Source organism: Pongo abelii, chromosome 9 (genome assembly GCF_028885655.2).
Source record: "Pongo abelii isolate AG06213 chromosome 9, NHGRI_mPonAbe1-v2.0_pri, whole genome shotgun sequence".
NCBI classification, from domain to species: domain Eukaryota; kingdom Metazoa; phylum Chordata; class Mammalia; order Primates; family Hominidae; genus Pongo; species Pongo abelii.
In genome coordinates this window covers 125,048,706-125,074,008 of record NC_071994.2, presented here as the reverse complement: position 1 = coordinate 125,074,008, position 25,303 = coordinate 125,048,706, and the positions used below count along the sequence as shown (strand labels likewise).

The 25,303-nt window shown below is 36.2% G+C and overlaps 1 long non-coding RNA gene across 2 annotated transcripts in view; it reads right to left on the bottom strand.

Moving 5' to 3' along the window:
* Positions 1-25,303, bottom strand: part of LOC112135470 (uncharacterized) — a 261,078-nt gene that overhangs the window by 44,914 nt on the left and 190,861 nt on the right. Inside the window, exons 3-4 of one of the 2 annotated variants that reach the window (XR_010141753.1) lie at positions 17,888-18,080; positions 17,343-17,530 (exon numbers count right to left, since the gene is read on the bottom strand). The exons of the other annotated variant lie outside the window; for it this stretch is intronic. This is a non-coding gene — a long non-coding RNA (uncharacterized LOC112135470). The remainder of the gene's footprint in view (positions 1-17,342; positions 17,531-17,887; positions 18,081-25,303) is intronic. 2 annotated transcript variants of the gene reach the window in all.

The following is a 25,303-nucleotide window of genomic DNA, read 5'->3' as shown; positions in this document are numbered from 1 at the left end:
TTACCACACTGACTTCCACAATTGTTGAACTAGTTTACAGTCCCACCAACCAACAGTGTAAAAGTGTTCCTATTTCTCCACATCCTCTCCAGCACCTGTTGTTTCCTGACTTTTTAATGATCACCATTCTAACTGGTGTGAGATGGTATCTCATTGTGGTTTTGATTTGCATTTCTCTGATGGCCAGTGATGATGAGCATTTTTTCATGTGCTTTTTGGCTGCATAAATGTCTTCTTTTAAGAAGTGTCTGTTCATATCCTTTGCCCACTTTTTGATGGGGTTGTTTGTTTTTTTCTTGTAAATTTGTTTGAGTTCACTGTAGATTCTGGATATTAGCCCTTTGTCAGATGAGTAGGTTGCAAAAATTTTCTCCCATTCTGTAGGTTGCCTGTTCACTCTAATGGTGGTTTCTTTTGCTGTGCAGAAGCTCTTTAGTTTAATTAGATCCCATTTGTCAATTTTGGCTTTTGTTGCCATTGCTTTTGGTGTTTTAGACATGAAGTCCTTGCCCATGCCTATGTCCTGAATGGTATTGCCTAGGTTTTCTTCTAGGGTTTTTATGGTTTTAGGTCTAACGTTTAAGTCTTTAATCCATCCTGAAGTAATTTTTGTATAAGGTGTAAGGAAGGGATCCAGTTTCAGCTTTCTACATATAGCTAGCCAGTTTTCCCAGCACCATTTATTAAATAGGGAATCCTTTCCTCATTGCTTGTTTTTCTCAGGTTTGTCAAAGATCAGATAGTTGTAGATATGTGGCATTATTTCTGGGGGCTCTGTTCTGTTCCATTGGTCTATATCTCTGTTTTGGTACCAGTACCATGCTGTTTTGGTTACTGTAGTCTTGTAGTATAGTTTGAAGTCAGGTAGCATGATGCCTCCAGCTTTGTTCTTTTGGCTTAGGATTGACTTGGCAATGCGGGCTCTTTTTTGGTTCCATATGAACTTTAAAGTAGTTTTTTCCAATTCTGTGAAGAAAGTCATTGGTAGCTTGATGGGGATGGCATTGAATCTATAAATTACCTTGGGCAGTATGGCCATTTTCATGATATTGATTCTTCCTACCCATGAACAGGGAATGTTCTTCCATTTGTTTGTATCCTCTTTTATTTCATTGAGCAGTGGTTTGTAGTTCTCCTTGAAGAGGTCCTTCACATCCCTTGTAAGTTGGATTCATAGGTATTTTATTCTCTTTGAAGCAATTGTGAATGGGAGTTCACTCATGATTTGGCTCTCTGTTTGTCTGTTATTGGTGTATAAGAATGCTTGTGATTTTTGTACATTGATTTTGTATCCTGAGACTTTGCGGAAGTTGCTTATCAGCTTGAGGAGATTTTGGGCTGAGACGATGAGGTTTTCTAGATATACAATCATGTCATCTGCAAACAGGGACAATTTGACTTCCTTTTTTCCTAATTGAATACCCTTTATTTCCTTCTCCTGCCTGATTGCCCTGACCAGAACTTCCAACACTATGTTGAATAGGAGTGGTGAGAGAGGGCATCCCTGTCTTGTGCCAGTTTTCAAAGGGAATGCTTCCAGTTTGTGCCCATTCAGTATGATATTGGCTGTGGGTTTGTCATAGATAGCTGTTATTATTTTGAGATACGTCCCATCAATACCTAATTTATTGAGAGTTTTTAGCATGAAGGGTTGTTGAATTTTGTCAAAGGGCTTTTCTGCATCTATTGAGATAATCATGTGGTTTTTGTCTTTGGTTCTGTTTATATGCTGAATTACATTTATTGATTTGCATATGTTGAACCAGCATTGCATCCCAGGGATGAAGCTCACTTGATCATTGTGGATAAGCTTTTTGATGTGCTGCTGGATTTGGTTTGCCAGTATTTTATTGAGGATTTTTGCATCGATGTTCATCAAGGATATTGGTCTAAAATTCTCTTTTTTGGTTGTGTCTCTGCCAGGCTTTGGTATCAGGATGATCCAGGCCTCAGAAAATGAGTTAGGGAGGATTCCCTTTTTTTCTATTGATTGGAATAGTTTCAGAAGGATTGGTAACAGCTCCTCTTTGTACCTCTGGTAGAATTCGGCTGTGAATCTATCTGGTCCTGGACTTTTTTTGGTTGGTAAGCTATTGACTATTGCCTCAATTTCAGAGCCTGTTATTGTCCTATTCAGAGATTCAACTTCTTCCTGGTTTAGTCTTGGGAGGATGTATGTGTCGAGGAATTTGTCCATTTCTTCTAGATTTTCTAGTTTATTTGCATAGAGGTGTTTATAGTATTCTCTGATGGTAGTTTGTATTTCTGTGGGATCGGTGGTGATATCCCCTTTATCATTTTTTATTGCATCTATTTGATTCTTCTCTCTTTTCTTCTTTATTAATCTTGCTAGCGGTCTATCAATTTTGTTGATCCTTTCAAAAAACCAGCTCCTGGATTCATTAATTTTTTGAAGGGTTTTTTGTGTCTCTATTTCCTTCAGTTCTGCTCTGATCTTAGTTATTTCTTGCCTTTTGCTAGCTTTTGAATGTGTTTGCTCTTGCTTTTCTAGTTCTTTTAATTGTGATGTTAGGGTGTCAATTTTAGATCTTTCCTGCTTTCTCTTGTGGGCATTTAGTGCTATAAATTTCCCTCTACACACTGCTTTGAATGTGTCCCAGAGATTCTGGTATGTTGTGTCTTTGTTCTCATTGGTTTCAAAGAACATCTTTATTTCTGCCTTCATTTCATTATTTACCCAGTAATCATTCAGGAGCAGGTTGTTCAGTTTCCATGTAGTTGAGCAGTTTTGCGTTCTAGTTTGATTGCACTATGGTCTGAGAGACAGTTTGTTATAATTTTTGTTCTTTTACCTTTGCTGAGGAGTGCTTTACTTCCAACTATGTGGTCAACTTTGGAGTAGGTGTGGTGTGGTGCTGAAAAGAATGTATATTCTGTTGATTTGGGGTGGAGAGTTCTGTAGATGTCTATTAGGTCCGCTTGGTGCAGAGCTGAGTTCAATTCCTGGGTATCCTTGTCAACTTTCTGTCTCGTTGATCTGTCTAATGTTGACAGTGGAGTGTTAAAGTCTCCCATTATTATTGTGTGGGAGTTTAAGTCTCTCTGTAGGTCACTAAGGACTTGCTTTATGAATCTGGATGCTCCTGTATTCGGTGCATATATATTTAGGATAGTTAGCTCTTCTTGTTGAATTGATCCCTTTACCATTATATAATGGCCTTCTGTGTCTCTTTTGATCTTTGTAGGTTTAAAGTCTGTTTTATGAGAGACTAGGATTGCAATCCCTGCCTTTTTTTGTTTTCCATTTGCTCGGTAGATCTTCCTCCATCTCTTTATTTTGAGCCTATGTGTGTCTCTGCACGTGAGATGGGTTTCCTGAATACAGCACACTGATGGGTCTTGACTCTTTATCCAATTTGCCAGTTTGTGTCTTTTAACTGGAGCATTTAGCCCATTTAAAGTTAACATTGTTATGTGTGAATTTGATCCTGTCATTATGATGTTAGCTGGTTATTTTGCTTGTTGATGCAGTTTCTTCCTAGCCTTGATGGTCTTTACAATTTGGCATGTTTTTGCAGTGGCTGGTACCAGTTGTTCCTTTCTATATTTAGTGCTTCCTTCAGGAGCTCTTTCAGGGCAGGCCTGGTGGTGACAAAGTCTCTCAGCATTTGCTTGTCTATAAAGGATTTTATTTCTCCTTCACTTGTGAAGCTTAGTTTGGCTGGATATGAAATTCTAGGTTGAAAATTCTTTTCTTTAAGAATGTTGAATATTGGTCTCCACTCTCTTCTGGCTTGTAGAGTTTCTGCTGAGAGATCAGCTGTTAGTCTGATGGGCTTCCCTTTGTGGGTAACCTGACCTTTCTCTCTGGCTGCCCTTAACATTTTTTCCTTCATTTCAACTTTGGTGAATCTGACAATTATGTGTCTTGGAGTTGCTCTTCTTGAGGAGTATCTTTGTGGCGTTCTCTGTATTTCCTGAATTTGAATGTTGGCCTGCCTTGCTAGATTGGGGAAGTTCTCCTGGATAATATCCTGCAGAGTGTTTTCCAACTTGGTTCCATTCTCCCCGTCACTTTCAGGTACACCAATCAGACATAGATTTGGTCTTTTCACATAGTCCCATAGTTCTTGGAGGCTTTGTTCATTTCTTTTTATTCTTTTTTCTCTAAACTTCTCTTCTCGCTTCATTTCATTCATTTCGTCTCCATCACTGATACCCTTTCTTCCAGTTGATTGCATCGGCTACTGAGGCTTCTGCATTTGTCACGTAGCTCTTATGCCTTGGTTTTCAGCTCCTTCAGGTCCTTTAAGGACTTCTCTGCATTGGTTATTCTAGTTATCCATTTGTCTAATTTTTTTTCAAATCTTTTAACTTCTTTGCCATTGGTTCAAATTTCCTCCTGTAGCTCAGAGTAGTTTGATCGTCTGAAGCCTTCTTCTCTCAACTCGTCAAAGTCATTCTCCATCCAGCTTTGTTTCGTTGCTGGTGAGGAGCTGTGTTCCTTTGGAGGAGGAGAGGCGCTCTGATTTTTAGAGTTTCCAGTTTTTCTGCTCTGTTTTTTTCCCATCTTTGTGGTTTTATCTACCTTTGGTCTTTGCTGATGGTGACATACAGATGGGTTTTTGGTGTGGATGTCCTTTCTGTTTGTTAGTTTTCCTTCTAACAGACAGGACCCTCAGCTGCAAGTCTGTTGGAGTTTGCGAGAGGTCCACTCCAGACCCCGTTTGCCTGGGTATCAGCAGCTGTGGCTGCAGAACAGTGGATATTGGTGAACCGCAAATGCTGCTGTCTGATTGTTCCTCTGGAAGTTTTTTCTCAGAGGAGTACCAGGCTGTGTGAGGTGTCAGTCTGCCCCTACTGGGGGGTGCCTCCCAGTTCGGCTGCTCGGGGGTCAGGGAGCCACTTGAGGAGGCAGTCTGCCCATTCTCAGATCTCAAGCTGCGTGCTGGGAGAACCACTACTCTCTTCAGGGCTGTCAGAGAGGGACATTTACGTCTGCAGAGGTTACTGCTGTCTTTTTGTTTGTCTGTGTCCTGCCCCCAGAGGTGGAGCCTACAGAGGCGGGCAGGCCTCCTTGAGCTGTGGTGGGCTCCACCCAGTTCAAGCTTTCCGGCCGCTTTGTTTACCTAATCAAACAACTAACTCGGCAATAGCGGGCACCCCTCCCCCAGCCTCACTGCCACCTTGCAGTTTGATCTCAGACTGCTGTGCTAGCAATGAGTGAGACTCCGTGGGCATAGGACCCTCCAAGCCAGGTGCGAGATATAATCTCCTGGTGTGCCATTTTTTAAGCCCATTGGAAAAGCGCAGTATTAGGGTGGGAGTGACCCGATTTTCCAGGTGCCATCTGTCACCCCTTTCTTTGACTAGGAAAGGGAATTCCCTGACCCCTTGCACTTTCCAGGTGAGGTGATGCCTCGCCCTGCTTTGGCTCGCTCACGGTGCACTGCACCCACTGTCCTACCCCTACTGTCTGGCACTCCCCAGTGAGATGAACCTGGTACCTCAGTTGGAAATGCAGAAATCACCCATCTTCTGCATCACTCACGCTGGGAGCTGTAGACCGGAGCTGTTCCTATTCGGCCATCTTGGCTCCTCTCCTCTTGATATTATTTTTTTAATTACTAGTGAAGTTGAGCATTTCCTTATTTATTTATAGGTCACTTAAATTTCCCCTCTGTGAATTTCCAAGTTATTACCATTCCCATTTCTTTTTCTATTGAGTTTTTCAGTTTTATTGTTAACAAAGTTCTTTGATGGTTTGACTATTGTACATATTAATCTCTTCAGTTTTTGACATTGAAATATCTTCTTCCAATCTGTCACCCATCTAATCCAAGGCACATTTCTATTGATATTATTTATGGTGTTTTTAGGGAACAACAATCACATACTTTGATATAGTCAGATTCATAAATTTTGCTTAATAATGTTTTTCCAAATCAACTTCTTTGAGGTATAATTTGCACACAGTAAAATACACTACCTTTAAAGTGTTCAGTTTGATTATTTTTGACAAATAAATTACCCATGTAACCACCACACAATCATGACATAGAACACATTCATCTCTTCAAACAATTCCCTTATACCCCTTTCAAGTATGATAGATCCTGGCCTCAAGACCATTGACCTATTTTCTATTACAGTTGGTTGGTTTAGTATGTTCTTGAAATGTATTTACATGGAATCATACCATATGTACTCTTTTGTATTGCTTATATTTTACTTAGGATAAGGTTTTGGAGCTACATCCATGTTGTGTTTGTCAGTGTATTTACCCATTCTCGTGCTGATGGACATTTGGGTTGTTTTCAGTTTGGGACTTTTATAAAAATAAAGCACTAAGAACATTTATGTACAAGTTTTTGTGTAGACATATGTTTTAATTTACTGGGGGTAGATACCTAGGAGTGGAATTGCTGGTTCATATGGTAATCACATGTTTAACTTTATAAGAAACTGCCAGGCAGTTCTCCAAAGTGGTTTCACTCAAATCTACCAATTTTCCACAGTTCGTTTTGTGCTTTTGTGGTCTTGTTTAAGAAGTTCTTCCTCACTAACAGGGTCACAAAAATAGTCTGTGGTGTTTTTTGTTTTTGTTTTTGTTTTCTATTAGCTTTACAGTTTTACCTTCTACATTTGGGCCTTTAATTCATCTGCCATTCACATTTGTAAATGGCATGCAATAAAAAATCCAACTTTACTCTTCTGCAGAGAGTGAGCCAGTTGTCTTTCCACCATCCAATTTACAATCAATATTTTCTTCACTGATTTTGTTGGCATTTCCATAATATATTATTCATCTACATACATGGCTGGTATTTAAACTGTATGTTTTATTTTTATATTTCTACAGCAGTATCACATTTTGTTTTAAATTCCTATGCCTTACAGTATGTCTTCATATCTGATAGATTATATGGTAGTTACATTTCTTTGCTTTTTTATGAAATTTACTTAGCCATGGGCTTATTTATTCAAAATTTCCAATTTTAAGTATTAACTTTGTTTTCATTTTGTTGATTTTTTCAAAAATAACTTAGGAAAAAATTAATTTTATTTTAAATTTCATTGAATATAAATTTGAAAGAAAAGTTTTATGTTTGTCATATTAACTTATTCAAATATAGGATAACTCTTCATTTATATCTTTTTGCGTTTTCAAATTTTCCACAAGAAGCTATAGAGTTCCATTAGTTTTATATAAATCATAAGTTTTTATGCTATTTAGAATGATATTATAGTTTCTATTTTCTTGTAATTATTTATCACTTAAGTAGGAGAACACTATAACATTTTTGGAACTCTCTTATTAGTCCTAATAGCCTGGTTTTATAATATTTTCTGTGTAGATAATCTTATCATCTATGTATAATAAGAGTTTTATCTCCTTTCTCTCTAATGCTATACCTTTTACATCCTTTTTGTTTTTTATATCTTCCAAGACGTCCAATACTTTGTTGAGCTGTAACAATAATAGTGGATATCCTCATTTTATTCCTGACATTAGAGAAAATGCATCTAAAGTTTTCCTGTTGAATATTAGCCTTGATGTATTTTTTATATAATGTTAAGGATTTTTAAAAATTCCTTGTTATTTGATAGCTTTCAATTATAAATAGGTTTTAAACTTCATCATAGTTTTTTTCAGAATCTACTGAGACAATAATTTTTTTCCCTTTTCATTTCAAGTAAAAATTCTACACAATACTTATGCATTATTTAATACATTGTTTATTTTAGTTTACCATCTATTTAGAATCTATGTACTTATGTTTATAAATACAACAGGACGACAATTTTATTTTGGGGGGTAATACCTATACCTGGATTTTGGAATCAAAGTTATACTTCCCTCATAATGTGACTTGAGAAGATATCTGCCCTTGTATGCTGTATAACACAAGGGTTATCTCTTCCTTGAACTCACCTGTAAATTATCTGAGCCTATGACTTGCAGGGAGTTGGGAGGAGAGAGCATCAGTATACAATAGTGATGTAATATCTGTGTCAGCAGGGTCGTAAAAGGACAAGGGAAAGAGAGTGAAACTGAAGAAACATTCGAAGAAATATAGCTGAATAATTTCTGCATTTGGTAAAAGACATAAACCTATGATTCAAGAAGTTGAGTGAACACCAAACGAAATAAACCCAAAGAAATTCATATCAAAATACTTCATAATAAAATATTTGAAAACTAAAGACAAAATGATCTTGAAAGCAGAGAGAGAGAAATTATGCACTACCCATAAGAGAAAAAAAATTTGAATGATAGCATCTCTTGTCAGAAATCAAGGCGGCCATAAGAAAGTGGTAAAACATTATTCAAATAATGAAAAAAAAACTATTACTCCAGAATTCTAGCCAGTGAAAATATCCTTCAGGAATGAAAGTAAAATAAAGTTATTTTCAGATGAACAAAATTAAAGGGAATTTGTTGTCAGCAGACTTATTCCAAAAGCTTTGCTAAAAACATTTTTCAGACACAAATGATAATATAAGGAAACTATGAGAATCAGGAAGAAAACAAATGACAATGCAAAGAGTAGATATATGGATAAATATATTTACATCTTAAATTTTTTAAAATTTTACTTATGTTTAATTAAACATAAGCATATAATGTTAAAATTATAACATATTCTATAATTCTCAATGTAATACTTAAGATAACTATATTGTAAAGGGGAAAGGAAAAAGGGAACTGATAGCAATAAGGTATTTATAATTCTCTTTGAAGTGGTGATGGTAAAATGTTGATACTAGTAGACTGCAAAAAGACTATGTATGTGTATGGTAATCCCTGAGGTGATTATTTAAAAATACAGAAATAGGTATACTAAAATAAATTATAGATAGATCAAATTGATTTCTAAAATATGTTTATTCTACAAGAAGAAAGGAAAGGGGAAACAGAAGATTGAAAATAGAACAAACAAAAAGCAAAAAATGAAATTGCAGATTTAAATTCCAACATATCAGTACATTCATTAAAAGTTAGTCATCTAAAGGTACCATTTAAGAGATTGAGATTGACAGGATTAATTAAAAAGAAGAAAAAAGTGGCATTGGGGAACATGATCCAACTACATGCTGTTTACAAAAAAACTAACTTCACATATAATTACAGTAGTAGATTAAAATAAAGTAAGCCTGGGCAACATAGCAAGATCACACGTCTAAAAAAATTTAAAAATTAACCAGGCATTGTGGCACATGATTATAGTCTCAGCTACACAGGAGGTTGAGGTGGGAGGATTGCTTCAACCCAGGAGGTTGCGATACAGTGAGCCATGATCATGCCACTGCACTCCAGCTTGAACAACAGAGTGAGACCCTGTCTCAAAAATAATAAATAAATAAAAATTTAAAAATAAAGTAAAAGGGTGGGAAAAAATACCATGCAGATACTAATAAAAAGAGAGCTGAAGTGGCTATGTTAATAGACTAAAGAACAAAAAAAATTAACAGAGTCCAATGAGGACATCATATGATAAAAGGGTGAATTCACTAAGAAGACATAACAATCTTAAATGTGTATGCACCATAAAACAAAGCTGCAAAATGTATGAAGCAAAAACTACCAGAGAAAAATGGAGAGAGAGAAAAATCCACAAATATAGTTGAAGACTTCAGAACCCCTCTCTCAGTAATTGATAGAACCATGAGACAAAATTTTAGCATGAATCTAGAACAACTGAACAATACCTTCAACTAATGGGATCAAACTGATTATTTATAAATTGCACCAAAGACAACAGAATACACATTCTTTTCAAATGTTCATGGGACGTTCATAAAACAAACATTAACAAATTTAAAAGAATTACAATCTTGCAAATTATATTATCTTACTATCATGGAATCAAAGTAGAAATTAATAAAAGAAAGGTAGCAGAAAAATCCGAACACTTGGAAAGGGAACAAGGTATTTCTAAATGATCCATGGCTCAAACAGAAAAATCTCAAAGCAAATTTAAAATTTAAAATTTAAAATTTAAAATGAAATAAAAATATAACACATTAAAATATGGGGGATGCAGCTAAAACAGTTCTGAAAAGGAAATCTATAGCACTAACTGCTTATATTGTAAAAGGAAAAGCAGATAAATAATCTAAAATTTCACCTCAAGAAACTAGAAAAACTCAAAATAGGCAAAAGGAATGATATAATAAAAATAAGTCCAGAAGTCAATAAAATTTAAAACAAAACAGTAAAGAAACTATAACAAGACAGAAAATTCATCAAATATAAAGCAGATACTTTAAAAAAATAGTAAAGTCAAAAAACTTTCAGCAAATCCAACAAAGCTAAAAAGAGAAGATACGTTAACAATACTGGAACTAAAAGGGGATATCACTACAGACCCAACAGACATTAAAAAAAAAATAACAAAGTACTACAAATTACTCTGCATATGTAAATTTGACATTTGAAATGAAATTGACTGATTCATTCAAAATGGCACACTACCAAAACTCACTCAAGATAAAATAGATAAGGCAATTAGAGAAATTGAATTTGTTATTTTTTTATAAAAGAAGTAACAAAAACTGCAGGCCAATATCCTTCTTGAACAGAGATGCAAAAAAATCCCCATCAAAATATTAGCAACTCAAATGCAGAAATACATAAAAATAATAGTACACCATGACCAAATTGGGTTTATTGCAGGAATAAAAGACTAGTTTAATATGTGATACTATGATGGTGGAAGTCTCTTTATGGGAGAAGGGGGAAGAAATCTTGAAGACACTTTTCCCCATTCTAGCTCAGTTCTCAGTACTTTTCTACTAGTAGCTCCCCACCCTCACTCTCTCCCCAAACTTAGGGTCCATAAAAAAAAACAGAACCTTTTGTTTAGGGCTCCCTTAACAGTGAAACGGAAGTCAAAGAAAAACTAAATTAGTGAAGAGACAGATTGGAAGATTCAACATAGTAAAGATATCGATTTTCCTTCAATTGCTCTATAGGGTTAAAGCAATTTCTATCAAAATCATAGAAAGATTACTTGCAGGTATTGACAGGCTGATGCTAACATTTACATAAAAAGGCAAAGAAACTACAATAGCCAAAACAATTTTAAATAGAAGAGTGAAGGTAGAGGAATAACATGACCTGATTTTGACTTATACAGATGCAATAATCAAGAGTGTTGTATTGGTAAAGGCACAATATAGAGGCATTTCTCACACATTGCTGATATAGTCACCAGAGAAGTTTGGCAGTTTCTTATAAAATTAAACATATGCTGATCATATGATTCAGAGCACAATGGAGCACAATATAGGGTCCCACGGCAGATCTGCACAAATATTGCCAACTACTTTTTGGCAAGATGCAAAAGCATTTCAATGGAGAAAGGATTGTTTATTCAACAAATGCTGTTGGAACAATGATAGGCAAAACAATGAACCTCAATCTAAACTTTACATCTTGTACAAAAATTAACCCAAAATGAATTATGTACATAAATGTAAAGCATAAGATTATTGAAACTTTTAGAAGAAAACATTGGAGAAAATCTTCATGGTTAAAGGTTAGGCAGGGAGTTCTTCAACATGACACCAAAGAATGATCCATAAAGAAAAAAGTTAATAAATTGAGCTTTATCAAAATTACAAATATGTGTTCTATGAAATATCCTAAGAAACTATTTGCAATATTTGCAATGTATATATATATTATATATATAACAAAGGTATTCAGAATACATAAAGAACCCTCTAAACTCAACAGTGAAAAAGCAAACAATCTAACGCAAAAAATGGGTGGCAAACTTGAACAGACACTACCAAATAGGATACATGGATATGTGGATGACAAATATAAACATGAAAAGATGTTCATTATTAGCCATTAGGGAAATGCAGATTAAAGCTCCAAATATGATATCATTACGCATCTATTAGAATAGCTAAAGTTAAAATATTGAAATTAATACTGATGATAAAAATATTTGTAATAACCACATGCTGGTGGAGTGACTGCATTTCTCCCACATTGCTGATATAGTCACCAAAAAGTTTGGCAGTTTCTTATTAATTAAACATATACTGATCATATGAGCCAGCAGTTATACTTCTGCATATATTGCCTAGAAAAATGTAAAGTTGTGTCAATATAAAAACCTGTACACAGATGTTTATAGCAGCTTTACTATAATAGGCAACAACTGGAAACAACACAAATTCACTTCAACAAGTGAATGGATCCGGTACATCTGGCCGGGCACGGTGGCTCACACCTGCAATCCCAGCACTTTGGGAGGCCGAGGCAGGTGGATCACGAGGTCAGGAGTTCAAGACCAGCCTGGCCAAGATGGTGAAACCCCGTCTCTGCTAAAAATACAAAAAATAGCCGGGTGTGGTGGTGGGTGCCTGTAATCCCAGCTCCTCAGGAGGCTGAGGCAGAGAATTGCTTGAACCTGGGAGGTGGAGGTTGCAGTGAGCCGAGATTGCACCACTGCACTCCAGCCTGGGTGACAGAGCAAGACTCCATCTCAAAAAAAGAAAAAAAAAAAAAAGAACTCTGGTACATCCAGATCAAGGAATACTATTCAGCAAAAAGGAACAAACTGCTCATACATGTAGCAACTTGAATTTTTTTAAAGTTAATATCAAAGAGTTATCTATTATACAATCCCATTTATATAACATGCTCAAAATGACAAAATTGTAGTAAGAAAGAACAGATCAATAATTGTCAGGGGCTGACAGAAGGGAGAGACTAGTAAGGTATAACATGAAATATTTTTTTTTGGTGATCGAATATTTCTGTATCCTAATTCTGATGACTATTCACCAAATCTAACATATGATACAATTTCATAGAACTATACACCATAAAAAGAAGTGCATATAAAAACTGGTGAGACCCAAATAAGATTTGTACTTAAGTAATAGTGTTGTACCAATGTCAGTTTCCTGGTTTTCAAAAGGTACTATGGCTATGTAAAATTTTGTCATTAGGGCAAGCTGGTTAAAGGAAACACAGGAACTTTCTGTACTTATTTTTGCAACTGGTCATGAATATTAAGCTATTTCAAAATCAAAAGTAATAAAAATAAACTTTCAAATATTACTGACTTTTATTTTCTACTATGTACTCTCCCATTTTCTTTGTCAAAAAAGATTTGCACTTTTTTTTTTTTTTGCTGTTCTTTGAGTGAAGCTTCACAGAAGTAGTGATAAACATGTTTGACAAGCAGTCCTTCTATTATAGTTTCTTTTTAATTTATTAAGTAGCTGCTCGAAAGAGTTCATGGACTAGTCTTCATGATATTTGTCTTTTGATATGACATCTATACTTTTATTTCTGTTAAGGATTAATAATTACAACCACTGATTACCCAATCTGGAAAAACAATAAGTTAAGTTAAAAACACGTTCTTTACTTTGTGTTCTTTCATAAATTTACTTTTCAAAATAAAAAAACACATGCTGAAATATATACACATAAATGTATAATTGATAACTTTTTTCACAGAATGGACACACTCATACAACCATTGTTCAAATCAAGAAATTAAACATTATTAGTACCTAGAATCCACCTTCTCTGTGCCTTCTCTTAATCACTCAAAAGTTACTCTAACTGTAGAGATGGGAAAAATCTAGCTCAGAGAGGTGAAGGAATTTGCCCAAATACACAGTTAAGAAATGGCAGAGCTACAATTCAAATTCAAGTTTCCTAAACACTAGAGCTTTTTTCACTTCCACTTTTGCTAAGATTTCACTTAGCAATCTTTCCCCTCATATTGGCTGTATTTTCATACTTCATGAGTCTTATCTTCAAAGTTAGTGACCATTTTTTATTTTTATTCATGACATTTTTTAGGCTTCAGCAAATAGAATCAGGTAAGTGGCTATTTGGTCTCCTTATCATGCATAGAAACTTTCTAAATTAAAATTACGTTAATTCATTACTTCATTTATTAATTAACAAACTCCATGAGAGGGATTAAAAAAAACACAGCCCCATCCACCAGAAAAGTAATTGCAAAAATTATTGACTTTAGTATAAAGTAGTGTTGATGATAGAAGTATTAAATAAAAATATGGAATAACCTGATCTAATTCATCCTCTACATGGCCAACAAAGTCATCTCTCCAAAAGAGTAATCTAATCATGCATCCTCCCCCAAGGGTCTACACTCTTCCCAACACATGTCGCCTAAAGATAAAGTCCACATTCCTTTGTTTAGCATCTGACTTCTGACTTTTTTTTTTTTTTTTTTTTTTGAGATGGAGTCTTGCTCTGTGGCCCAGGCTGGAGTGCAGTGGCGCGATCTCAGCTCACTGCAACCTCTGCCTCCCTGGTTCAAGCAATTCCCCTGCCTCAGCCTCCTGAGTAGCTGGGATTACAGGTGCACACCACCACATCCGGCTAATTTTTTTGTATTTTTAGTAGAGACAGGGTTTCACCATGTTGGCCAGACTGGTCTCGAACTCCTGACATCAGGCAAATCCACCCACCTCGGCTTCCCACAGTGCTGTGATTACAGCAGTGAGCCACCATGCCCAGCCTTGGCATCTGACTTCTAACGAATCCTGCATCTCATTATTCTACTGCTTTCCACCCCCAGCACCACTGAGACCAGATATGTCTGAATTTGAATGCCATGTCTATCTCTTACTAAACATCTGGCCTTGAGCAAATTATGTAACCATTCTCAGTTTCAGTGTCCATACTTATAAACTAGAGATAAACTTTATTCACAGGGCCTGTAAGGTAAAAGAGATAAAGAATATAATGCATTTTTGCCCAGTGCTTGGCACATAGTGAGCATTTTGTGAATGGTAACTATGTTAGCTATCAAATTATGCTGGGCTGCTTATAATTCCCTAACAAATGTTATCTAACTATTTCTTCTGTTTCAGATGTTCTCAGCCTCTCCCTCTTGCGCTTTTTTGTTTCAATAATTTCTGTACCTTCTTCAAAACCCAACACAGACATCATCTTCTTGGGGAAGATTTCCTTGTACTCTCTTTTCTTCCTTCCCCACCTGTTTCCCAGTTATTCGGTCCTTCTTCTGTATTACCTACTTACCATCTATACATATTTCTGGTGTGGTATAATCATGCTGTGTCACAGTCTGCTTACATTTCTTTTCCCCTACAAGCTCCCTCAGTGCAGGGACTATGCTCGATATCTAATATATAGAACGCCCTCAAGAAGTATTTGTTGAATGTAATTGAATTCAAACTGAGCATGGTGAAAATATAGAGAAATAAATATTTAAATCTACTCAAGGAGACAAAGGAAAATCTTCAAGAAGTGGGTAGCATCTTAGCTCATCTTCAGGTATAAGTAGGATTTAGCTGGTCAGTAGAGAAAGGGAGGAGAATACAGGCTCAGAACACCGTGAACAAATGCAAACCAGCATAAAACCCATTGTGTCCAGTATGATAGGCTGTAGAGGGACAAGTGGAGATGAGGCTAGAAAAATCGGTTGAATTTCTGAACTCCATGCTGAGGCATTTCTCCTTCATTCTGCAAACCATAAAGAACCATGCATCTACAATTTTAGTAAATCACTCTTGGGAGTGGAGGGAGGGGAGAGGGCTGGAAAAACAAAAACAAAATGAAGATAGATAGGTAGACCAGTTAAGAGGCTATTGCCTCAGTGAAGCAACAAGATAATAAGGGGCTGAAGTAGTGTGATAGCTGTAGGAATTAAAAGAATGGGACAGATAGGCAGATACTGAGTAGCTAACAGACATGAACTGGTGAATAGGCCCCCAAATAAGAGATGGGGAAGTAAATAAGAAACAACTGTGCCAACTGTTACAGTTCTAGTTTGAGACGAGCTTTTTAACTAAATAAGAGCTACAATAGAATCACACATATTAATATTTCAGCTGTCAGTGATCACTGCTCTGGATCCTTTCCTGACATTCTGAGATACGACACTCCCTTTTTTGTCCCACAATGACATCTTGTCAAAATAGTAACTGCTCCTACAGATAGCAAGTACAGTTAAGCTGTGTGTTAGATATTATAAAGCTGCACTATTACTCAACTTCTGCAATAACCATATAAGTTTGATATTATCTTTCCATTTGAGAGATAAGAAAACTCAGATTCACAAGACTAATTCACCAGAGGTGGCCTAGCTAGTAAACGACACAGCTGGGATTCAAACTCAGGACTATATTCTCTTCTTCCTTAGGAATATAAGTCCCAATAGAGACTACATTTCCCAGATTCCCTTGCAGTTGAGTGTGACCATGTGACAAACTTCTGGCCAGTAAGGTGTTAGCATACAACTGACCATTGTTCTTTGCGGGAGGGGTTGTCTTTTCTTCTCCCCCTTCCTCCTTCTTGCTGGCCAGATGAGCATGTGATAGCTGGAGCAATGTAAAGATACCTTGGATCATGAGGTGGAAGCTAGGAGCCATGGAAGGATGTAGGAGAAGCCCAGATTTCTGTTGACTTCTAAAGCTATAATGTCAGCCTTCAACTACCTATCTACAGACTTATTTTTGTGAAAGAAAAATAAATATGTCTTGGTTAAGCCATGGTTTTCGAAGGTTTTTAGTGGGTTAATCACAGCTGAACCTGCATTTTAACACATTCAGACTTAGAAACTTGTGCTCTTTATTTTTATTCATATGTTCTCTCAAACAAAATAATATTTCATCACAGCAAAGGCCACACAATATTTCATTCTGTGCAGAATATTTCATAGAGTGTAGAACATATCTACACTATAAGAAACTTGAGGATAATTCAAATTTACAATTATTCTCAACTTCTTGCACAGTGCCTGTTGCAGAGCAGCACCTCAACCAATATTGTCAATTAATTAATTCATAAATGAGGGAATCAATATTTTAAATAATCTGAGATCAATAATTACCCCTATGCTAGCTTTTGCCTATTACCCATCATTCCCTTTAGCACATTGGCACCAACTCTGAAGTGCAAATTGACCTAATATTGACCATAGAAAAGCAGTAAAGATAAATTTAGCTTCCACAACAAAAAATGCATTTGAACTCCCCACTCTTGGATTTCCAGGCATCCTTCCATTAGCCCCAGCTCTAAGAGGGGTCTACCCAAAATTTGCTGCAGGTGCCCTGTCTTGTTGTAGTCCTAACATGAATCCAAGATGCTCCACAGAGCACAGAAAGGCTCCTGTCCCATCCCAGTGTCTGGGCTGGAAACAGAAGAGGCCTCTACCTTGTCACAGTGAAGAGTAAGTCATCCCAACTCATTATGTGTGCATGTAAGGGAAGAAAGAAGAACTGAATAACCAACTCCCAAATTATGAAGGGGCAAGACTACCTAAAAAAAATAAACCTTGGCAGGGCGCAGTGGCTCACACCTGTAATTCCAGCACTTTAGGAGGTCGAGGTGGGCGAATTACCTGAAGTCTTGAGTTCGAGACCAGCCTGGCCAACATGGTGAAACCCTGTCTCTACTAAAAATACAAAAATTAGCTGGGCGTAGTAGCAGGTGTAATCTCAGCTACTCAGGAGGCTGAGGCAGGAGAATCGCTCAAACTCAGGAAGCAGAGGTTGCAGTGGAGCTGAAATGGCGCCATTGCACTCCAGCCTGTCTCAAAATAAAAATAAATAAATTAATTAAATAATTAATAAATAAATAATAAATAAAAATAAAAAATAAACCTTGAAGTTTGGAGCCCCCAGTGAGGTGATTCAGTGGAGATGTTTCATATTTAAGGAAAAGAGATGAGTTTAGCAAGATGTGGAGCCCAGAGCTGGAGCTCATGATGTTCCTACTGAAGATTCTACTGTGCAAGAGCCCTTAAAAATACAAGATAATAGAATTTTTTTTTAAAGGCAGATGTGGATATACTTCCAAATATACATCCACATCTGGAAAGAAAAGGCACAGGGCTCTAGATGGAAGGAATTAAGCGGGTATTTGTATTACAGCGATTGGCTTTACCTTCTCATTTTGCATAATCTCTTTTTCAATGGTGAGGAGTGTAATTTCCCTTCACTTCATAGAATGGTACTTGGAGAGGACAGAGAGGAAGTCTCTGCATTTTGTGAAAGAGAAAATTACCAGCACCGCTTTTGTTCTCTTAGGCAGGATTTGGATGGATTACGCATACTTAAAAAGGAAGGCGGCTTTTAACCTTAAAAAAAAAAAGAAGAGAAAAGAAAAAGAGAATGAAAACTCCTTGCATTAACACAGTGCATTGACATGTTACTAAATCTAAGGAATTTTGAAGGATAAATTCCCAGACTTTATCCAAAACATGAAACAAATTCTTCAAACACAAGCTGCCAAGCTCATCTACTTGTTCAGATCCCTGCAACTTTGGTCTCACCAAACTGCTCGCTTAGCTTTTTGATTGGTTGCTTAACCCTTCCAGGCCGATTGAGGCAGTGGGCAGGAGGAGCTGGAGGGGGCTGTTCAATCAGCTCAGAGCATTGCCTCCTCTCGGAAGATCAGACTTCTGGAATCGATTTTGGTCCAGAATTGCATTACCCAAGGAATGCGGAGTATGCACAGGCCTTGATGGCTTGTGAACCACACTTCCTGAAGCTGGCCACAAGCCAGAGCTGAGGCCATCAGCATCTTAAAAATGTATTGTTTATGAGACAAAGAACAATCCACTCAATTTCTGAAATCACTGAAGTGGAAAGCTTGTCTGTAAGTAACCTAAAACTTGGTTGACATTTAGGCTTCTTTGTATTTCAAGTATATGGGAGGGATCAAATGTCACCCCAAAATGTCTTTTACTCTCCACAGGCAGGCATTGTAAGGCATTGAGTAGCCTAGGATTATATCTTGCTGAAACTAAACTGCTCTGGTCAGAAGACTATTTTTCTATCAAAAATATTGCCAACTCACGTCTCCAAAAGCAGAAGAGATAGGACAAAATGTGGTAAGGAAAGATAAAAGAGGAGCGACAATTCTGTCTCTCCAATAATTTAAAGACCAGTGGGCAAGATGAGACAAATGTCTGTGAAGAATGCCTAAAAATGAAAATAAAGCAACTGTTTGAAGGGGAATCCTGCACAGTTTTTTAGGACAGGGTGGTTTATGGAGTCATGGCTAGAAACAAGGGGAACGTTCCAGCTGTTGAGAGAAGATTGGGATGAAGGCTCAGAGGCAGGAATTAGTAAAGTTAGCTGTGGGTGTGCGTGGTTGGAGTGAAGAAATCCTAGCCTGAAAAGAAGACAAGGTAAGCACAGAGTAGGGATGAAATGAAAGGAGAACCATGTGGGGCTTAGCTTTGCTTTATGCTCCAAGTAGATTATAATTATCTTATGGTTATATTATTATTCTCCACTTAGGCAAGGAGTAATTTTCACCTGATATCTTTCAGACTATCTTTTCCATTTCACCTCTTGTTTGGAACATTTTCTTCAAAGTTACCTCCTCTAAAAATGTGCTATTGGCTCATAAAAGCCACTTCTGGCTCTCGAATTCCACAAGACCATGTAAGTTACCATACTAAGTAGCTATCCTTTATGCAAAGAGAGAAGTATGTCTTTTCAATCAGGTGATGTATATAGAATCATAGGTCAGACATCTGTCCGAATAATTGGGTAATTCATTATCTAGCACTGCAGGCAAGTCTGAAGCATTTTATTCCTCCGCTACCGAATCACAGCATCTTAAATAGTATTGATAATGACATTGCCATTTTCATGTTTTCTACTGAATTCCCTTCTCTGCTCACAAAGAAGCCTAAGAAAACTCTACCCAAAAGGAAAATATCTTATTTTCCTTACTGTCAGAATCACACATTTAGTTAGCCAATTTTTTTGTGATATCAATAATAAAAAGTAACACATTCTCAAAGGGTATTCATTGAAATTCTAGTGAGGCCAATGTCTCCAAGTGAAACCCTAGTATTGATTCTAGTGAACTGAATCACACCAACTTCATAGGAACCTAGAGCCAACCTGACTGAGAGAATTACCCCAAATTGAATGAACCTTGTATAAGTTTGGCTGTGTTTTAAAAATGTTTGCTTCCTAAAGTAACACAAGGAGGTAAAGGACTGCTTTGAAAGCAAACATGGCAAATGCAGGCAAAAATCGACCCTCTTTTTAAACAGACTACAGTCAATAAAATTAAGTGAGCTGCAGTATAAATTTTTCAAGGATGTAGATAGTGTCTATCATAGTGTTTTGGTGATCAAATGAGTTAAAGAATGAATGGCTTGTTTTTTTAAAAAGCTCATATTCATTAGTTTGAGATGGACCAATCAATATGAAATGGTTGGAAAAGATAGTAAATAAAATGGGTTAACTCTTTCAATCTATCTTAAGGTAGCATTAGCAAGAACATTGAAGAAAACAATTAGTTCGCTTGTCCAGAAATCAAGGTTGTTGCAATTGTTATCATCAGGGACTGCCATAGACTGATTCAACTAATTTTCCCATGAGCAGTACATTCCAGAGCTTTTGAAAGGCCCCAACATTTCACAGCATGTCTCACCAGCAGGGAAGGCCCCTTAAAGATAATTTAATCCAGTCCATGTGTTTAGAAGGAAGAAACAAAGCCCCACAGAGGTGCCATAACTTGTCCAATGTCACACAGATATTTACCAGTCCAGCTAATTCCCCTTCCATGGAACCATGGGTCCATCCTATAAACTCATGGGAAGCAAGAACAGCTAGGCCAAAAGGAACTGCTGAACCCAGGTTGCTGGAGCCAGAAGGGCTATTTAGGAAAGACTAAGCTGGTTGCAAGTTATTTGGGAGAATTGAACAGATACAGAGCAATGTTAAGCTGGGGCACAAAAGCCACAAGATCCCTGTCCAGATGAAGTAAAATGCAGAACAAGGGGAACACGAAGCTTTGTTGGTAAAAGCATGGAGAAGGAACATTGCAAAAATCCAGTGAGCTTGACTGCTGCAAGGATCTCCAAATGCAACAGTGTCAGAAGAATTTGAGTTTCTTCTGCGGTTGGCTGGAAGAAGGATACAATGGCTCATGAGAGCTTCATCGCAGACACTACTGAGTGAGATACCATCATTTCCAGTGACACAGAGCAAAAATAAAACTGAGGACCACAAAGAAATGACAGGGTACTCAAATCCAGGCAGAACAAAAGTGCAGAGAATTTTCAGTTGTTTTAAGAGAAAAATATCTTCACCCTAATGTCAAGGATAGATATTACAAAGAAAAGAAAAGGGACTGTGTTAAGATTTCTCTTGACACAACGTTAAAGAAATCTATATTACTCTTAACATGGTAGCAGGCAATGTTACTATGGCAGACAAAGGCAAGGCGGCAAAGGGTACTTCGTAGAAGAGGATTAAACAATTTTCATAGCATGGAAAAATGGGCCTTAAGTGGAATGTGAGAGAAAGGTTTTATATCTTAGGCCAGAGTCTGGAAAATAGAATGTTTGAATACCTCCATGGGGAGGAGGGACAGACCTGTGCAGCATTCCAAAGGGTGGGATTCGCAAAAAGCCCAGACAAGACGGGCTGCCCATTGATCATTTCACCCAAACTCCATATGAAAATATTAAAATTCAGATTGTGCCTATAGACAGAACAGCAGGACATAACCTAAAAGAGAGAAATAAGGCTTCTTCCAAGGTGGAGTGGACTCAATCAGGCAGATGGGCCCTCTTGTTTCAACCACACAGTGATGGAATTGGCAAGGGTCAAAAAATCACAGTTGTCCTGGAGCCAGGGCTGACTGGTTTGGCTGAAATGGCTTAGTAGCAATTTGGTTGCCATGCTTGCAGAAGCAGCTTTGGTTAATTATCTCGGTGTTTGGGCTACGTGAGGTCAAATATTTGGAGAATTAGAAAAATCCAAATAACTGACACCATTTTTTCTTTGAGTTTGTCTCCAAATGTTTTGGCATCACCATCCTTGAGTCAAGGAAGAAAATATGAAGAATGTAAAAGTATAGTAAAAAGGCAGATTTATGTTCCTGGGTTTTTACTGATATATGATAATTGTACATATTTATGAGGTACGTGTGATATTTTGATACATGCATAGACTGTGTAATGATCATATCAGGGTTATTAGGATATTCATCACCTCAAACATTTATAATTTATTTCTTTTAAGAATATTCCAAATCTTCCAGCTATTTTGAAATATACAATAAGTGATTGATAATTACAGTCATGCTACTGTGCTATCAAACACAAAACTTATTCTTTCTAACTGTATTTTTATATACATTAACCAGCCTCTCATCAACCTTCCCTTCCTCCAATCCTTCCTACCCTTTAATAACCAGCATTCTACTCTCTACCTTCATGTGATCAACTTTCGTAACTTCCATATGTAAGAGAGAACACATGTTATTAATCTTTCTGTGCCTGCCTTATTTCACTTAATGTAATGTCCTCCAGGCTCGTCTGTGTTGCTGCAAATGACAAGATTTCATCCTTTTTATGGCTGAGTAATATTTCATTGTGTATAAAACCACATTTTCTTTATCCATTCATCCTTTGATGGACATTTAGGTTTATTCCACATCATGGTTATTGTGAATAGTGCTGCAAAAAACATGGGCATGCAGATATCTCTTTGATACACTGATTTCCTTTCTTTTGAATATGTACCCATCAGTAGGATTGCTGGATCATATGGTGGTTCTATTTTTTGTTTTCTGAGGAATCTCCATACTGTTTTTCATAATGGCTGTACTAATTTCCTTTTTAGCAACAGTGTATTAGAGTATCCCTTTCTCTGCATCCTCACCAGCATGTTATTTTTTGGTTTTGATAAAAGTCATTTTAACTGGGGTGAGATGATACTGCATAGTGGTTTCAATTTGCACTTACCTGATGATTAGAGATGTTGATCTTTTTTTCATATACCTGTCAGTCATTTGTGTCTTTTTTGAGAAATGTCTATTCAAATCATTTGCCCATTTTTAAATCAGATTATTTGGCTTTTTGCTATTGAGTCTTTGAGATTCTTAGATACTTTTAGTTATTAATCCCTTGTCAGACGGGCAGTTTGCAAATATTTCCTCTCATTCTGTAAGCTGTCTCTTTATTCTGTTGTTTCTTTCACTGTGCAGAAACATTTTAGCTTGATGTAATCCCATTTATCTATTTTTGCTTTTCTTGCCTATGCTTTCGAGGTCTTACCCAAAAAACTTTGCCCAGACCAACGTCCTGAAGTGTTTCCCCAATATTTTCTTTTAGTAGTTTTATAGTTTTGGGTCTCAAATTTAAATTTTTAATTCATTTTCATTTGATTTTTTAAAACAATGCAAGATAAAAGCCTGGTTTTTTTTCCTCTGCATTTGGATATCCAGTTTTTCCAGCAACATTTATTGAAGAGACTGTCCCTTCCTCCAAAGTATGTTCTTGGTGCCTTGGTGTCAAAAATGAGTTGGCTGTAAATGTGTGGATTTATTTCTGGGTTCTCTATTCTGTTCTATTGGTCTAATATGTCTGTTTTTAAGCTAGTACCATACTGTTTTGGTCACTGTAGCTTTGTGGTACATTTTGAAGTTAGTGTGATGTCTCCAATTGTGTTCTTTTTGCTCAAGATTACTTTGGCTGTTCAAGATTTTTTGTGATTCCTTACAAAATTTAGGACTTTTTTCTATTTCTGTGAAGAAGCTCACTGAAATTTTAATAGAGATTACATTGAATCTGTAAATCACTTTGGGTAGTATAGACATTTTAACAATATTAATTATTCCAGTCTATGAACATGGGATAGCTTTCTTTTTTGTTTATCCTTTTCTATTTCTTTTGTCAGTGTTTTATACTTTTCATTTTAGAAATCTTTCACTCCTTTGGTTAAATTTATTTCTAGGTATTTTTGTGGCTACTATAAATAGGATTTCTTTCTAGATTTCTTCTTCAGATAGTTTGCTATTATTGTACAGAGGTGCTACTGATTTCTGTATGTTCATTTTGTATTCTGAAATTTTACTGAATTCGTTTATCAGATCTAAGAGTTTGTGAAATCTTTAGGTTTTCCCAAATATAAGACCATGTCATCTGCAAACAAGGACTTCCTTTTCATTTTGAATGTCCATTATTTCTTCCTCTTGCCTAATTGCTTCAGCTAAGACTTCAAGTACTGTGTTGAATAAGAGTGCTGAGAGTAGAACCCTTGTTTTGTTCCATATCTTAGAGAAAAAGCTTTCAATTTCTCCCCATTTAGTATGATGTTACCTGTGGGTTTGTCATATATGGCCTTCAGTATTTTTAGATATGTTCCTTCTATATTCAGTTTGTTGAGTTTTTATCAGTAAAAGGTATTGAATTTTATCAAATATTTTTTCTGTGTCTACTAATTTTGTTATACGGTTTTTGTCCTTTATTCTGTTAATGTGGTATATCACATTCATTGATTTGTATATATTGAACCATTCTTGCATTCCTGGATAAATCCCATTTGAGTATGCTGTATTATCTTTTTCATATATTGGTGGATTCGATTTGCTTGGATTTTGTTGAAAATTTTTGAATATATGTTCATCAAGAATATTGGTCTGTAGTTTTCCTTTTTGTTGCATTTTTCACTGATTTTGGTATTAGGGCAAGGCTTGTCTCATAGAATGAATTAGAAAGGATTTCTTCTGGTTTAATATTTTGGAACAGTTTGAAAAGAATTGGTGTTAGTCCTTCTTTAAAAGTTTGGTAGAGTTCAGCAGTAAAGTAATCTGGTCCTGGGCTTTGGGAGGCTTTTTATTACTGATTCAACCTTTTTATTAATTATTGATTTGTTCAGGTTTTCTATTTCTTCCTGTTCAATCTAGGTAGATAATATGTGTACAGGATATTGGCCATTTCCTCTAGGTTTTTGCATTTGTTAGTATATAGTTGTTCATAATAGTATCTAATGATCCTTTGCATTTATGTGATATCAGTTGTCTCTTTGTTTCTGATTTTATTTATTTGGGTCTTCCCTCTTTTGTTTCCTTTTAGTCTAGTTAACAGTCTGTGGGTTTTATTTATCTTTTTTAAAAACCAAAATGTTGATTTTTTTTTAGTTTCTATTTGTTTAGTTTTCCTCTGACCTTTACTATTTATTTCCCTTTGCTAATTTTGGATTTGCTTATTCTTGCTTTTCTAGTTCTTTGAGGTGACTTATTAGGCCATGTATTTAAAGTCTTTCTACTTTTTTTGATGTAGGCATTTATCTCTATAAGCTTCCCTCTTAGTGCCACTTTTGTTGTATCCCATAGGTTTTGGTACATTGTGTTTAAATTTTTATTTGTTTCAAGAAAGTTTTTTATTTCCTTTAATTTCTTCATTGACCCAATGTTCATTTAGGAGCATATTATTTAATTTTCATGTATTCCAAAATGTCTAAAACTCCTCTTGTTAATGATTTCTGACTTATTCCATTGCAATCTGAGTAGATGCTTGATATCATGTCAATTTTTAAATAT